Source organism: Geotrypetes seraphini, chromosome 6, assembly GCF_902459505.1.
Source record: "Geotrypetes seraphini chromosome 6, aGeoSer1.1, whole genome shotgun sequence".
Lineage (NCBI taxonomy): Eukaryota > Metazoa > Chordata > Amphibia > Gymnophiona > Dermophiidae > Geotrypetes > Geotrypetes seraphini.
In genome coordinates, this window is record NC_047089.1 from 45,589,083 (window position 1) to 45,605,206 (window position 16,124).

A 16,124-nucleotide genomic window follows, 5' to 3' on the forward strand; every position below is an offset into this window, starting at 1 on the left:
GATGTAGGTGGGGTCACCATCTAAACTAGACTGGCCACCCAGACATGTCAGCAGACCAGTGGAGTACCTTAGGGGGCACTGCTATGAACTTCATATAAATTGTGTCAGATACACATCTTACCAGAACCCCCTTACATTGTATGCTTTGCCCTCCAAAACACCCCCAAAACCTACTGGACCTACCTGTCTACCACCCCAATAGCCCTTATGGCTGCATGCAGGTGTCACTTATATGTAGGTACAGTATGTTTTTGGTTGGTTCACACTTTCCCCTGCAAGCGTACTAGTTAGGGTGGGATATGGGCCTGGGTCCCATTTTCTGGAGTCTCTGCACAGTCCACCATGCAACTCCAGATACCTGCTTGCTGTTGTACTAGGACTGGTCATTCTATCTGCAGCGGTCATTAAGACAGATATGTACTGTTTCATTCTGATCTTTGGGGGGTGGGAGGGGGGGGGTCAGTGACAACTGAGGGAGTATGGGGGCTATGCCTTCATCACTCCAGTGATACTCTGATGCCCAAACAGGTCTAGCCCCAAACATCCACAATGTGCCATGGATATTTTGTAAAAAGTTTGATTATCACTGCAAAATGTCTAAGTGCTAAGCCCTCCCAAATCCCACCCATAACACAGTTCCAACATGTCTCCTTGAGATTTAGACACACTGTAGACAAAAAGCCTATCAAAACATCTAGAAAATCTGTTTCGAAACTGGCAACTTGGATGTTTTCCAGAGAAAAACTTCCAAGTGCCACTTTATGCCGTTTTTTAGATGTCCCCTGTTTTAAAAAATGAGCCCCATAGGTTTTATGCAGAATAAAAATATTAAAATAAAATGGCAGCGATGCAAGGGAGTGGGCCTTCCTCCCACTTCCAGTATGTGTGCGTGTGTGTGTGTGTGTGTGGGGGGTGTGTGTGCTTAACGGCAGCAGCGGTAGGGAGTGGGCATCTCTCCCACTGCCGGGGAGTATCGGGGGAGGGAGGTTTGCTTAATGGAGGCTATGTGAGGGAGCGGGCATCCCTCCCACTGCTGGTGGCAAAATTTGGTTCATAGACAATTAAGGACCTGTGCGTTTAGATACGGGACCAAATCGCGCGGTTCGTACACAACCCAGCACGAACGACTGAGCGCGCGCAATTGTCTATCAACCCCAGCACGAACGACTGAGCGCAAAGTTGACGGTGCGCCGAAGAAAGCACTATTTTAAACGGCTCCCATGGGGGTGGGGGGGACATCGCGCTGCGTCTTGCGCGCAATTGTCTATGAACCGTTGTGGGGCGTTTTAGGGAAAAAGTATTTTAGGAAAAAGTTAAGGTTTAACTATAATGGTATCCCTTGCAAAAGCAGCGACATTTACAAACACGCGCGCTTGATAACTGAAAATGTAAATATCAACATACCCTATATAAACTGGTTCATAGACAATTGCGCGTAAATATCAACATACCCTATATAAACTGGTTCATAGACAATTGCGCGCAAGACAAGAACTGAAAATGTAAATATCAACATACCCTATATAAACTTGATAATCAATTGCGCTGAGTTTTATGATCGCGATTGTCTTGCGCGAAATTGTCTTGCGCGCAATTGTCTATGAACCTTAGACAATTGCGCGCAAGACAAGAACTGAAAATGTAAATATCAACATACCCTATATAAACTTGTTAATCAATTGCGCTGAGTTTTATGATCATACCCTCCCTTTTCTTGCGCGTGAAGCGGAAATATAAACATACCTGTAAATGAAGAAATGTGGACGTTCGCTCTCACCAGAGGCGAGAAAAATCCGCGCAAGACAAATATTCGTTATAGATCAAGTACCAGCAAAACCAGATCTTTACCTATAACGGACACGGTCAGGCAGCGAAAGGAAGGCGGGAAAGGAAGGAGGACATATATAATGTAGAAACGTAACCATAGTAACGAAAATGCATTCACGTGACTTGTATTTAAATGCTGTTCGGAGAATATATATCATGAGATAACGTAACCATGGTAACGAAAATGCATTCACGTGACTTGTATTTAAATGCTGTTCGGAGAATATATATCATGAGATAACGTAACCATGGTAACGAAAATGCATTCACGTGATTTATGTTGAAAACGCAAAGAGTCAAGGGAATCATACATAACACACGTTGACGTGATGACGTGTTCACGTGCTGTACGTGCGCGTGTCCTCCGATGGTCAAGCGGCCTCTAGTGGCGCGCTGAGTTGTCTTGCGCTGAGTTGTCTTGCGCTGAGTTGTCGCTGCGCTCAATTGTCTTGCGCTGAAATGTCGGTGCGCTGAATTGTCTTGCGCGCAATTGTCTTTGCGCTTATTTGTCTGCGCTATTTTGTCTGCGCGCAATTGTCTTGCGCGTTTTTGACCTGTCACCCAAAATTTTCTGGCAGGTCTGACCTGTCAAGGGATGCAAATTTAAAAAACATCATCAACTCTCTTCTCTTACCAGGCCGCATTGGGGGTAAAGATCTGAAACAATTACTAATGCTTGCAAATACTTATGGGGAATTTAGGAGAAACCTAAAAACATATTTGTTTCTAAAGTACTTAGGCAGTTACACTGAACAATCTTTCCCCACAATAACTGACAGCTAAATCTCAACTCCACTAGCACTATTCAATCTGTAACTTTTTAATTATTGTAAACCGCATAGAACTTCATGGTACTGCAGTATATAAACTGTTATTATTATTACTTTCCTGTCAATGCCTGAGCCAATCAGTGCTGAGGTGCTGACCAGAAGGTAAGGCTACAGCAGGTCAGACCTGCCAGAAAATTTTGCTCACAAATGTAGGAGTGAGGTTAGGGAATCACCCGTAATAAAGAATCACTCGGAATACTTGTTTAAATATTAATGACCTTGTTGTAATACATCTGCTTGGCAGAGTCAGAGACTGCTAGGATGCTCGAAAAAGACCATGGTAAGCCGTTTTGATAATCCATCACTAAAATACAGGCACACTAAACCAGCTGGAACTGGTTTGGCGACCATCTTAAAGTTTTGCAAATCTTCCCCTTAGTAATTTGACATCAAAGGTAAGCAATCGATCATGTTTCTTTTGATAAGCATTGCTTAGATTTTGAGAGCATACAGTACAGTAGATTGTTTATGTGTTTCATTTTGATGCTCTGATGTTGTTGTGATTTAATTTAATTTAATTAATATTAATGGTTTGATTCTCTATAGGATGCTGATCTAAGTGGACACCTAAGAGAAAGTCACCGATCGAGTGTCAATCACGCATCGGTGTCCTAAAGGGAACTGCATTTACATTGCTGAACAGAAGTACTCCCAAGACTACCTCCAGGTGACACCACGCCCTGCCTTGGGTATGCTTAAGTGGCCCTATTTTTTGCCTTAGCCGTGTTATGGACCCCTACAATGTAGGTGTCCATCCTCGCTCATTTTTTTCTAAAAACATGCATCCCGATCAGGATGTGTTTTTTGAGAATCAGGCCCAAATTGTCTAAATACGCTAAAATTACAGCCATATCCATAAGAAAAGACTACAGTTACTGAGAGACTGCAGCTAAAATTGTTCAAGGTGTGTCACTGGTCAGGGTACTGAAACTCTGCAAGTGCTTTGAAGATACTAAAAGCATCAAAAACAAGGCTGGAAGCAGCCAGAAAAAGGTTACAACACCTCAAACTGATAGAAGGATAGTAAGAATGGTTCTATAGAATTGGAAATTAACTACCACGGACATCAACAAGTCACTGGCCAAAACAGGGGTGTTGGTGTCAGGTCAGACAGTTCGCTAGAGACTGGTGAAGGCAGGCCTGCAAGTATGAATTCCCAGGAAAAAGCCCTTCCTCAACACAGTTCAGAACCGTAAACATTTGAACTGGAAAGAAGTGGAAGATGTTGTGTAGTGATGAGACCCAAATCTTCAAATTTGGCAGTGACAGTGTCTGCTATGTTTGTCAGTAATTGTGTGAGGAATGCTTGTCAGAGTGTATTACTGCCACATTGAAGAATTCTCTGAGTGTAATGCTGTGGAGCTGAATAAACAAAAATGATGTGGGTCAATTGCAAGTGCTTGAATTAGTGATAAATGCTGACAAATACATAAAGGAAATCCTTCAGCCCAAGGTCCTGTCCTCAGCCAGAGACAGCATTGGTGCCAGTTGACCTTTCATTTTTCCAACAGGATGGTACCCTATGCCACACAGTCAAGAAATACCTCACCTGGTTCAAAGAGAATAAGGTTGAGTTGCTGGGCTGGCCAGGAAACAGTCCAGATCTCAACTCCATTGAGAACCTTTGGGCCAGATTAAAGAGAACAGTAGTGGCAAAGTGACCGTACAACACACATGAGCTGATAGCAGCAATAATCAACTCCTGGTTACACATAATAATACCTATTAATCTCCAAAGACTTGTGGACAGCATGCCAAGAAGATGTGAAACAGTAATCAAGGCTAAGGGATATTAAACGCGCTATTAGTGAGACTGATGAAATAATTTGACAACTGGACAAAGTACATTATTAGCTTGGTTAGCTTATGAACAGCATTTTTTTTGTGAAATGTGCCAAATATTATACTAGTCTTGTTAAGTGATTACAGAATTCTATTAGTCAAAATTTAATGTGTTATATACAGTTATGATGTTATAGCCATGTTTTTTTCAAAGTGTAATACCTAAAATGCTAGGTGTTGCCACAATTTTGGTCACTAGTATATCTGATCTAGGTTTCTAGGTTGGAATTTTTGAATGACATCCATGTTTGATGTAAATTTTTGACCTTTGAGCTGCTCCAATATTAAAAGCAATTTAACCAGCCAGAAATGGCTCCTTGTTGGTTAAATTGCTTGTTCGGGGCTAAATGCTAATTTCCAGCAGAAATTGACTGGTTAGTGCTGCTGAAAATCTAATCTAATATTTCTGCCTAAACAGGATCAAGGTGAGTTAAAATGTAAGGAATTGCAGAATGTATATAATATAGGCCCTCTTCTATCAAACTGCGCTAGCAGTTTTTAGTGCAGTGAGCCGCGCTGAATGACCCGCACTGCTCCCGACACTCATAGAGTTCCTATGAGCGTCGGGAATAGCGCAGGCCATTCAGCGTGGATGATCTGTACAAGCTAGAATATCTAACTTATGACCTTCATCATGTGTAACACTATGGGGGGGGGGGGGGGCAAAAATAGAATAATGATTGCAAAAAATCTAAGCAGTCTGAAACCCTAAAATCTTGAATATCTTCTAAGGCCCTGATTCTATAAACAATTAATAAGTTAGGAACCAATATCAGCACTGATTCTATAAACTTAGAGGGACATAATCAAAAGAAACATCTAAGTCCGTTTTGGGCCTAGGGCGCTAGTTGCTCACTGCCAGCAGCGTCTAAAGTCCATTCTCGAAAAATACATCCAAATTTTTTTTTTAAAAAAATTGTCTACTTCTACGTTTGATCGTCCAGAACACTAGTATGTCTATCTTTATACTACATTCTTGTGCAAAAAATCATCTAAGTATCAAACACCAAGAACAAGACCTTTTGGACGTGGGAGGAGCCAGCAAAGTGATGGACTGGCCACCCAGACATGGCAACAGAGTAGTGGGGCACCTTACAGAGCAGTGCTGTGAACTTCACAGAAAGGGTGCCACATAAACATCTCACCACAACTCCCTTGCAGGTCATGGTGAGCCCCCCAAAAACACCCCCCATAACCTACTATACCCACCTGTCTACCAACCCAATAGCCCTTATGGCTGCAGGTGCCACCTATATGGCAGTACAGTAGGGTTTTTTTTTTTGGTGGACTCACATTTTCCATCATGAATGCAGTGGTTAGAGTGGCTTAAGGACCTAGGTCCTCCTCTCTATGGTTCACTAGCCCACCCCCCACCCCAGACCCCCTAGACTACTTAAGCCACCTCTGTGCAGCTCTACTAGGCTTTCCTATGCCAGGTGCTGGTGTTTTGGAGGCAGATATGTATGTTTTTATTCTAATTTTTTATGGGGGGGGGGGTCAGTGATCACTGGGGAAGTATGTGGGAGTCTGTACTTTGTGTCTACAGTGGTTATCCAGTCACTTTGGATAACTTTTGGGCACTTAGACCTGTTTTTAGATCACCTAAGTCACAACGTATAAGTTCCACCTAAGCAGTCTCGTCAAACTTTTGATTATCTCTGCAGTATAATGACTAAGTCTAGGTCAGCCCACATCCTGCCCTAACCACTTCTTCCAAAAGCATTCCTTTCTGCTCTGGGCGCACAGCGGGATTCAGAGGCCTAAAAAGTCTCTGGATATGTCTAAAACCCCGTTTCGATTATTGGCACTTGGATGACCTGTCTTTTTGATTGTCCAAGTGCTGACTTGGGTGGGTTTTTAGACATATTTCTGTTTCGATTATGAGTCCCTTAGGCTCTATTATAGAACCATGCTTAGCTTTGCCGAGGCGTGCTTAGGTAGCACATAGCATCCTAGCAGTTAGGCATCCCCAATTTATGCCAGAGTTTTCTTTGCCTAAAGTTAGGAGCTGATATTGGAGCCTAACAGCAGCTAATTCACAAAGAGGTGCTAAACTCCAAAACATACCCATGATCTGCCCCCATAACCACGCCCACTTTTAAAGTAGGTGCTTTGGGTTAGGTGCTTACTTTTTTATAGACTCAAGGTTATTGAGTTAGGTGCCTTTCAAGTAAATCTAATTCAAGTCGATTGTGAGGTATTGAGTGCCATTATCAGTACTGATTAAGCCTATTGCTTGATTAAATTAGGCGCCGATATTAATGCCTAACTTTAGGCAGGCTTTATAGAATCAATGCCTTAAATGTAGATTTATATTCCCAAGTAGAAGAACATGCTAGCACTTAATTGAGTTTCTAAAAATAATGTCAAAAATTTAATCCCTAGCTTAATACCATTTTTGTGGTGGACAATAAAATAAGATTAAACACAGAGAGTCTTGAAACAATGGATCCAGGATTTCATACACCAACTCCAAACACTATTGCAAGAATCTACAATTTTCACAGTTAAAAAACTCTTGTCTAAAAGAGTAACTCCCCCACTCCTTTTATTCAGTCTAACCTAGTGTGAGATTTTATAACCCGCAGGACAGATGGTCCTCAATACAGGATCATCCAATGAAGTTAACCAGGTTTCAGTCAGTACCACCAAACCAGAATGTCCTTCCTCTTCCTAGTCCCTCACAATATCCTGTCTGTTAACAACTGAATATTGTTGCCTGGCCGGGCCTGCTAAGAGCAATGTGGTAACCCACCACCAGGCAGCATCAAATACTAGGCCTGCCTTTCAACAGGGAGAAGGCCCTACAGGCAGTGCTGGCCAATAATGTTGCCAAAGCACCTTTACAGACCACCCAGAAGTCACAAAGGCAAGGCTTTAATTGTTGAAAACAAAAGTAGTCTTTGCAAAATAAACAAAGTTTTCAGGAAAAACAAAATCAATCCAAAAACAGGGCAAAAAGGTAAAACAGAAAATATGCAGTGCACAAGAATCAAATAATGCAGCACTTGAAACAAACACAGAACAATAGGTAAGTATAGGTAATGGCTGACTGCTTGCATTCAGCGGATCTTTGGCTTCCTTCAGCTTGGTTAGATGTCACGCTTGGACTCTGCTTAGGCCTTGTTTCCAGGATATCAGGAGGCTCAAAAAGAGAGGAGAAAAATAACCTTGAATAAGTTCCAACCACAAACACCACTTCACAGGTTCATTTATCAGTACTACTGAATAGTTGTTGCTTATTTAACTCCACACAGTGTGTATGGTGCAGCATAGGTTTCACAGTTCAGTAAAGTCATTCAATTAGTCCCAGCCAAAAAGAAAAAATAAAAAAAATCCATGAAACAAAACACAGTTCAAGCTGATTCTTCTCAGGTGAGAACAATAAAGGTTTACTGCACAGTTTCTTTGTAATAAGGCAAGCAAAAAGGCAAAAGAATCCCTTCTCCATGAAAGAAAAAAGCAATAAGCAGGGTTCATTCAGCTAATGTCCATATCCTCATTCAGCTCACCTTGTACAGGCACTTCTTCACACACCTCCATGCATTCCCTCAGGAGTAGGCCAAGTTGACTGAGTGGGCAGTCCAGTTTCCTCCAGTTCCATTAGCTCCTCATCAGGACTGGTTCTGGGCTGAGTTCTATTCCACCATCTGGACTGCTTATCTGGCACCTTCTTCCTGAGCCTCCCCTTTCTCTGTCTGAGGCTCTGGCTTATATTGTGGCAAACAAATCAAAAAATACAGGTTCCACATGCAATTAAACAAGAGGGAAAGACCTCAGAAGCCTGCACCATATAGAATAATAAATTCCAACAATGGTTTCTCAGCAGGACAGGTTCTCTATCATTGGTCACAAAACCCTCTCATATAACTGATAGCTAAAAAGCAACAGAAAAAGACAAGTGCTTAAATTTCATTCAAACAAATAGATGTTAAATACAATTGTCTCAAAATTTAAACGAAATAGTACTCACTGCATTCAGTCTGAATTTAAACACATCAAAAAATGGCGCCGGTGGCGATAGAACGCCACGCATGCGTACTTAAAGAAACCACACAATGACGTCACAGAATATATTAGAAAAAAGAATGCCAGCCAATATTACTATTTAAACACGTGGGTTTTAAAGAACTAAGCTGGAATGTCCATCTGGCTTCTCTTTGCAGGAGTCTAGTGTGACGATCACCTCCCCGATCATTCTTGATTTCTTTATCGATGCACATGCATCTTAACTGATGGAATTCATGGGCGAAATCAAGACAATGTTCTACTATGGGGGCACTTATTTTCTTAAGCTTCAGATTGGATCTATGCTCACACATCCTGGTCCTGAACGGGCATATTGTTTTCCCAATGTAAACCTTTGCACATGGACAGATGATGGCATATATAACAAAGTCAGAGTTACATGTCATGAAATGCTGTAAATGATATATCTTGTTGTCGACAGGATTGGTAAACGTGGATCCTTGCACAGTAACAGCACAAATGCTGCACGAGCCACACTTGAAAAAACCCCGTGACAACAAAGTTTTTTCAACTGAAGCGGTGCGGTACATGGAGGGACTCAAAAGGTCTTTTAAATTCTTGTCCCTAGTAAACGCAATTCTCAAAGGGACATCTTGGAAGATAGGTAGAGTTTGGATAATCTTCCAATTCTTCTTGAGAATGTTAGCAGGAATGCTTCCTTGTGCTGTAAACCGCACTACACAGGTTTGAACACAGTCATTACTGTCACCAGATTTATTGCTCGCCAACAATAAATCCCAGTTATAATACTTGGCTCGTTTCTGTGCGATTTTTAAAACTTTCTGTGGATATCCACGAGTACTTAGTTTTTCACCAAAAGATTTTGCTTGGGTCCTATATCTACTAGCTGTCGAACAATTCCTCTTAATGCGAAGGAATTGTGAAAATGGAAGATTATTCCTTAATGCAACAGGATGACAACTTGTGTATTCTAAAATTGTATTTCTGTCAGTGGATTTGACATGTAGATCCTCTAGTTGTATGACAAAAGAATCCACTAGTTGTATGACAATAACATCAAGGTAAACAACAGAGGACACAGAAAAATTCATCGTGAATTTGATGCATTCATCACACGAATTCAACCAGGCGTAGAACTGATGTAGTTCTTGTTCCGTGCCACTCCACAGCATGAAGATGTCATCTATATACCGGAACCAGCTGCTCCTCCCACTAGGTGAAAACCGATCATCCCAAATCGCCAACCTCCAACACTGCCTCTCTGACATGAAAACCTTGATGACAAACAACAAACTACAGTTGAACGCTCCAAGACTGAACCTTTATGGATCAGGAAAAAAAGTATCAAATACACACGCCCAACACTATCATGGACTCCACCTTACTAATGCAGCAGATCAAGTACGCAGCCTAGGAGTAACATTAGACGGCCACCTGTCCCTGTCCACCCACATATCTCAAGTAATCTCTACCTCCTTCTACTACCTCCGCCAACTGAGAAGGATCAAACCATACATCTCCACACCTGACCTAGCCCAACTCCTCTATGCCTATGTCCTCTCCAGGATGGATTACTGCAACTCCCTATTTAATGGAGTAGCCAAAAAAAGATCTCAAGCGCCTCCAGCAGGTACAAAATGCAGCAATCCACCTCCTACACAGCCTCAACTACCACGATCCCATCTCCCCGACCCTCCGCGCTGAACACTGGCTTCCAATTAACCAACGCTGTGCATTCAAAGCCCTGGTAATAGCGCATAAAAAAATTTATGCCACCACCCCTGCCTACATAGAATCAAAGCTAACCCTGTACACCCCCATCCGCCCCCTCCGCTCAGAAATGGAGAAACGCCTAAGCATCCCCCCAGGAAGGTCTCTCCTGTCAGAAACTGCCCGCAAACGCTCCTACAGCCATTTCATCCCCCAACTCTGGAACCAACTCCCCCCGCAAATCAGATTACAGAACTCATTGAAGACCTTCTGGAAACCGGGAAAGACCCTCTTCTTCAATTAAAATTCAACTGCAGTCTACGCCCCCCTTCCCCTCTATCCTCTCTTCTCCATTCTAAACCTCTACTTAAATTGCTGTACAGTCCATTCTTAACCTATACGTATATTGCCATATAGTCCTTGTACTTAAACTACTGTATAGTCTTTGTATTGTCCAAATGTACTCCACTGTGAATGTTTGCTTGTAGGTCGTTCTGATCTACTGGGAGGACGGGATAAAAATCTAAACAAATAAATAAATCTGCCTTTTGTGGTGTAATCGCCAGTTTTTGATAGACAAAAAGCCCATCCTATGGACTGCCTGGTATAAAAAGCACTTATGGGACAATGCTTCTTTTTGCCACCCAGATGGTTCCTGGCTTTCCTTCAGTGAGCTGATGGAAAAATACTCACTCACCGACTCACAATTCTATCAATGGTTGCAATTACGTTCCTCTATCAAAAAGTCAGGTTTTAATCCCGTAACCTCAATTCTACCCCCTACCCTTATTGTCCTCTCTAAGCAATATTTAGCTCTTGGCCACTCTGCTTCTAAGTTCTACAAACTACGTAAATCCACTCTCTCCAGTCCAGCCTCTTCTCTGAAAAAATCATGGGAAGATGACTTTGGTTTCCCCATCTCGGATAAAGCTTGGTCTCACATCTTAAAATCCACATTTCACACCTCCAGATTGGCCTCTCTTCTGCAAAGTATGTTCTTCTTTTTACACAGGGCACAATGGATTCCCCTAAAATCCCATAGAATCAACCCTTCTTTTCCACAAACTTGCTGGACCTGCAACATTGAGATTGGTTCCCTAAAACCTACCAGGTTCACAGCAACGGAACCTTCTCCCAACCTTGGTGCAATCCCAGCGGAGTTCCACAGGGCTCCCCTTCTCTATTCAACGACATCATTGGGACATATGTTATCTGACTTAAAACTGAAATCATTCATATATGCTGATGACATTACAATTATCATCCCCATAACCTCACTGACAAAAGACACTGAACAATTCGTCTCATCTGTTCTCACTAAGGTAGAGCAATGGACCACACAATTCAAACTAAAATTGAACCCTGAAAAAAAACAAGCTCCTCCTGGCAAGCCCTAACCACAAGCTAACAAATACCTCTTTGAAATTAAACGGGCTAATTTACCTAATCAATCCTACCATCAAAATCCTAAGAGTCATCCTGGACCGATGCCTGACTTTTGAAGACCATACCAATGCTCAGGTTAAAAAAATGCTTTAGCACCCTCTGGAAACTCCTTACCATCAAACACTATTTCGACTTCCTCTCCTTTCGCTTGCTGGTTCAGTCTCTAATCTTAAGCACCTTAGATTACTGCAATATCATATACCTGGGATCCTTTAAGAAGACCAAACGCCTGAGAATCATCCAGAATACTGCCGTCCGTCTCATTTATGGTCTCAAAAAGTCAGATCATGTAAGCCCATTCTACAGAAAACTTCACTGGTTGCTGATGGAGGCAAGGGTCATCTTCAAGTTTGCCTGCCTTTGCTTCAAAACCATAACAGGCTTATCCCCAATCTACATGTCACACCACTTTGTATTTCCAAGCACCACTTCCACACGCAATGCCTATCTGTTTGCCTTCCCCTCCCTGAAGGGCTGTATCTACAAGATTCCTTGATAGAACACTGTCATTCTAAGCAGGCAAATGGAATAAACGCCTAACCACCCTCATTTCAAATACACTCTCCTACCAATCCTTCAGGAAATCAATTAAAACCTATCTCTTTGATAAATTTCTCTGACTCCTTCCTGCCTTGTTGTACCTCTGAAATACTTGTTGTATCCCTGATATTCTTCCGTATATACCTAACCTCGCTGTCTGTGTACATTCTCTTCCTCTGTAAACCGCTCTGAACTGCTTGTGGTATTTGCGGTATACAAAAATAAAGTTATTATTATTATTAAAGCATGTGGAGGGGCATAATTAAAAAAGGTCTAAGTCCCCTTTTGGCCTAAGTCCTTAAATGTTGAAAGTAGAAGCAGGGAAAATGTCAATTATCAAAAAAACCATCCAAAAGGAGGTTTTTTTTTATAATGGCATGCCTCTATGTTCAGCTGTTTAAATACCCAGGCCACCACTACATATAAACTTCCACCATATAATCAACCTAAAAAAAGCCTAAATCCCAAACGTCCAAAACAAGGGCTTTTAGACAAAGAAGGAGCCAGTCCTTCGCCTAAAAGCTGGTTTCTGTAACCGGTGTCTGTCGAAAAGAACACCAGTTACAGAATCCACACCCCACCCTACAACGATCAGGGCAGGAGGGAGACCAAGCAATCCTGCCCTGCGGCACCCCGAACCCCCGATGAAGATCGGGGCATGAGGGAGACCAAGCCCTCCTGCCCCACGGGGGGGGGGGGGGGCTAAGGCTACTGGGCCAATTCCGGTTGGCCAAGGCGCCTCAAGCCCCACCTGTGGGTAGGATTTGAGCCACCTGGCCAATCAGGCCCTAAGGCCATCCATTCAACGGATGGCTGGCCGGTCGGACGGGCGGGCTTGGCACCCGTCCAACGATTTAAAGGTAGGAGGGGGGATCGGGGGTGGAGGGATCGAGGGGTTGGCGGGAGGGGGTGAGTTGAGGGCAGGAGGGCCTGGGATCCCTCCTGCCTGTATTTTAGTGGGGGTGGGGGGTGTCGCTGGACCAGGAGGGCTTGGGCTCCCTCCTGGCCCCATCGTAATCAGAGGGGAGGGGTGTTGGAGAATCACCGGGGCAAGAGGGCTTGGGCTCTCTCTTGCCCCGATCTTTGTCGGGGGTTCTGGGTGTCGCGGGGCAGAAGGGCTTGGTCTCCCTCTTGCCCTGACATTGTCGGGGGTTCAGGGTGCCGCGGGGCAGGAGGGCTTGAGCTCCCTCTTGCCCCAATGTTGTCGGGGGTTCAGGGTGCCACGGGGCAGGAGGGTTTGGGCTCCCTCCTGCCCGATCGTAATCGCCAGGGGAGGGCTGATCACTGCTTGGTTCATCTCTCCTGCTGGCGATGGTGATCGCCCACCTCCCTCCAAACCGCGGCATTTCGGGGTAAGGATCGCCAGCAGGGGAGATGCCCTGCCACGATGCTCCCCTCCTTAGTGCCGCGATTCGGAGGGGGGTGGGTAATCACCATCGCGGCAGGAGAGATGAGCCATCTCTCCTGCAGCAATAGGTAGGTTGCTGGGGCCGCTGAGCTGCAGCAATCAGCTCAGTGGCCCCTTTTTTGGCACTTATACCTGTTTTGACTTGGTCTAAGTCAAAACGTATAAGTGCCGACTAGGCAACCTGTCAAAACGTTTGGTTATACCTTCTATACGCCTAGGTTGGCCCACCTCCCGCCCGCCCTTTCCCCTCCTCTAAAAACGCCTATTTTCGCTCTATGCGTTTAGAGGCAGGGAAAAGGCCTAAGCTGGTTTTAGATACGTCTAAAACCAGCTTTGATTATGGGTACTTGGACAATCAGGCTTTTTGATCGTCCAAGTACCCATTTAGGCTACTTTTTAGACTTTTTTTTTTTTTTTAAATTATGAGCCCCCTATTGCTCTTCTATATATACCTTCTGGGAATCTATTTGGGACAAAGCAAACAAAACAGAAAACTGCAGACCTTGTACACGATCCAGGCAGTCTTTATTAGTAACAAGTAAAACATAAATTAAAAACCTCTTGCTAGGCAAGGGACCCAATCTATTTGGGACACCATGTGTTCCATATTTCACATTAATATCTCATTGACTTATCAGATGCTATTACTGAAATCCTCTGGTTTTGAAGGCGAGATATCCGCGGATGATGCTCTTCTAATGGATATATTGCTCTCTCTAGCTTTGAAAATTCTTCTGAGTTCTTGGAAAGATCTATCCAAAGCTTCTCACTCCCAATGGTGGCATCTGGTATGCTTAACGTATAAATTTGAAGCATATCTAGCCAAATCATCCAACCGATTCTCCCAGTTTCAGAGAATATGGAACTCCCTAAAGTTGTATTTGCAAAGCTCCACCTCCTGATTTTTGTTCTTTTCATTTGTAATTTGTTTCCCTTCTGTATATTGTTCTCTTATTGCATTATTTCCTTGATTCATGCTATTTGATGACCTTCACTATGTAGTCATACTCTTTGTGAGTTATGCTGTTGTTCTATCAGCAATCTGCATGTTATTATTTCTCTTGTCACTTGTTCCTGGTTGCATTCTACAGTATATTGTATATATGCTATGTATAACTCACGAGTTTCATTCCATGTGTTCATACATTTGTCGTATACAAAAACTTTTCAATAAATATACTTTGACTAAAAAATATATATATATATTATGGGCTGATATGCAGACTGTGGGAGGAAGTCCAGCTACCTCCCGCAGTCAGTGGTGAACCAGAAAATTCAGTGCTGGGGCTGTATTCAGCCACTGGCATTGAATTTCCAGTCTAATTTTAGCTGCAGTAGATATAGCTGGCCAAGACAGACCTGCTATTTAGGCTAGCCGCTGACCAGAATATTCAACGAGAGATAGCTAGCTATTTCTCACTGAATATTTGGTAGTTAGCTGGTTTAGTTGGACAGGAGTCATTCCAAGCTGGTTAAATAGCACTGAATATTGGGCAGCATAAGTTGAACTGAAGCTTCTTCCTTGACACAGCTTTCTGGTGAAAAATAGGCCACACAGGAATTGAAGCCTGGTGAAAGAGAGCTTGTACAAAGAAGAATCCAATTAAAGGACGCAATAGACTAGCTGGAGGGACTTTTTTGACATATTGAGATAAGTAAAAATCATTTTTCATATAAGAAATTTTTGCATATGTGTTTCACTGGTGTTTGCTGCTATTTTGGAAAGCTTTTTTGATATACAATGATTATAAGTTTTTGCAAGCTATGATAAGTGATCTTGCGATATGTAATGCATATACCTTTTTTTCTCCCCATCTTTTTTAATATTGGAAAACATATTTATTGTGGCTGATGCATTCTATTCAATGAAGCTCAGTTGGGGATTTGTGTGATAGTGCCTTTATAAAATAGGCTTAAAACAGCTACCTTTTCAAACTTCTTGCATAGGTGTTCCATTATAAAATTAGGCCCATACTATACAGAGGCCTGGAAAAAAATATGCAAACTAAAATGTTTTAAATTTCTACAGTTTACATAGAAGACAATTTACATCTGTGTAGACACCTAAAGGTTAAAGCTGAAGGATTTCCAAGCTGTCTGATGAAATTTTCCAGAAATGATAGACACCCCTTGGGGGATTTAAATATATTCTGTTACTTGCTCATTTTATGATAAGTATCTTCAGAGTAGCTGAAACTCATGTTTCTTGCACCACTAACGAAACAGACATAATTTGATTTTATTCAGGCAGCTCATTACATGATGCAAAGCAATTATTAGCAAACATTAAATCAAGCAGTAAGAGTTCTCATATGTAAAACCATATCTGACTGAAAGCACAGTCCAGTGGAAATGACACTAACAGTATTATATGTTTCTGGCTACCATTCCCCTCCAATACTAAAATTAAGGAAGGCCACCAAATGGAAATGACAAGTGTGGTTTTTTTTAACTTCATTACATATCCTAAAGTTTTCTATTGCCTGTATTTTTAATTCCCAATAAGCCAAAAAAAAAGACAAGTGCTTATC

General features: G+C 42.5%; 1 protein-coding gene across 1 annotated transcript in view; it reads right to left on the reverse strand.

Moving 5' to 3' along the window:
• ATP8A2 (ATPase phospholipid transporting 8A2) overlaps window positions 1–16,124 on the reverse strand; it is a 457,609-nt gene that overhangs the window by 137,210 nt on the left and 304,275 nt on the right. The gene's annotated exons all lie outside the window — the stretch shown is intronic.